Consider the following 2,087-nt stretch of genomic DNA (forward strand, 5'->3'; position numbering starts at 1 on the left):
TTCTAACTATTCCTTTATATGTAGTTCAGAGTTCTGGGACCATTCCCTAAACCTGCTTGGTGCTGTATTCTGTGTTGTTGCTGATGGAGCTCCTCACTACACGGCCACCTGATCCACCATCTTGTTTGTTCTCTCGGGTGTCATACAGGTCATTTTTAAATGAATGATATTTTGTGAGTCAATTTTTTATTTAGCTACAAGGTGACCTTCAGTTAGCTTCAATTCAAGAGTTGAAGAAAATCTGAGTCCAGTCTTGGGGAGTTCTCTAGTCCTAACCAGTCCAATAAACTTGTTTTAGTAGGAATTTGAGCTTCTGTTCTGTTTTCTCCCAGTCTACCAGGCTTCATGTATTGTGGGCCCGATTAGAACAGTCAGTAGAGGTAGCTGAGCACCATCTAGTTCTTCTAGTCTCAGTTCATGTAAACTTCGCCTTGTAGACTCATTTCATTTTTGACTCTGCTTTCCTTCTTTTGCCTTTTGCTACCGACTAGCAGAGACCAGGAGTTTTCTCTTACTCTGCTCTTCTTGCTGATGCTGTCCCTCTGCATGGAATCCTCTCCCTGCTCCAACCTTGTTCTTCCTAAGCCCAGGTCAAAGCTCTCTGTATTCAAATCAGCCACTGTCAGGGGTCTTCTCTCCTGCTTCTCTTATAGCACTTTTCACACTTAAGGTTTCATTCTTGTGCTCATATAACATTCATGGAGCGCCTTCTATGCCCCAGGTCCTGGGAACACAAAGGTCAAAGGCAGTTACTCCCCACAATCTGTTATATTCTGTGAAGAGGCGAGAAGCAATCAGACAAGCTAAGAGGGACGTTAGTCTAACCAACCTGATCTGGAAATCTGCAAGGCTCACTCCAGGGCAGGGCTCTGGGAGAGGGTCGGGACAGGAACAGAGGACAGCGGTTTCTCCAGAGTTGGGAGGACCCCAGGCCAACCTGAAAACCTCATAGGGGCATCAGGCTTCAGGGCTACTGGCCCTGGGGCGGATCTGCTAGTGATCTTGTGCCTTGCTTCACTCTTCCTGATGAACCCATTGATTTTCTATCGGATTTCTGTCTTTTAGTGTCTAAGGATGGCCTGCAGACCAGCTGTGTCAGATCTACCTGAGGTTCCCAGCCCATCCTAGAAAAACCTACTGGATTCAAGCACCGCAAGAGTCCTGGTTTGGCACTATAGGATAAACACTCCACTGCAAGGTCAGTTTGAACCACAAGGCAGTAGCTAGCTGCTCCTTGGAGACCCTATACAGGTCGCTGAGTCAGAACCTACTCGATGGCACTTAACATAATAACATTAAGATCTGGCAATCTGCATTCTAATACGCTCCTTGTGGTAGCCAGAATAGTCCCCCCAAGATGGGCATGCCCTAATTGTCAGAACTAGAGCTTATCTTATAGCACCACACAAGGATTCCCAGTTAGGCTGCCAACCACAAGGTCAGCAGTTCAAATCTACCAGAGGCTTCGTGGGAGAAAGATGAAGCCTTCTGCTCCTGTAAAAACGTACACCCTCGGAAATGGTATACAGGCTCGCTGAGTCAGAACCAACTCCATGGCTTATAATCACCATCCACATGACTATGGTAGATTCCTCCATGTGTGCATGTCTCTTTTGGTTTCTTGTAGTTGAGTTTTATAGTTTTCTTTGTATAGATCATTTTGTTCCTTTGGTTAGATTTTTTCTTAAGTATTTCACCGTATGGCTGGCTACTGTAAATGGTATTGTCTCCTTGATTTCCTATTCAGAGTTCCTTTATTAATATAAAGGAATCTAAGTAAATTTTGTTTGTTGATCTTGTACCCTGCCCCTTTGCTGAATCTCAATGAGTTCCAAAATTTTCTTGTTGAGTCTTGGGATTTTCTAAGTGTAGGATCTTGTCATCTGCAAATAGACATTTGCTTCTACTTTACCAATTTGACTATCTTTAATTTCCCTTTCTTGTCTCATAGTTATGACTTACATTTCAGCACACTACTAGACAGAAATAGTAGTGAAGGGCATCCTTATCTGGTTCCTGTTAACAAGGGGAATGGCTTCAGTTTCTCCATTGAGAGTGATGTTGACTGTTAGTTTTGTATGTATGTC

Source organism: Chrysochloris asiatica, unplaced genomic scaffold (genome assembly GCF_000296735.1).
Source record: "Chrysochloris asiatica unplaced genomic scaffold, ChrAsi1.0 scaffold00156, whole genome shotgun sequence".
NCBI lineage: Eukaryota > Metazoa > Chordata > Mammalia > Afrosoricida > Chrysochloridae > Chrysochloris > Chrysochloris asiatica.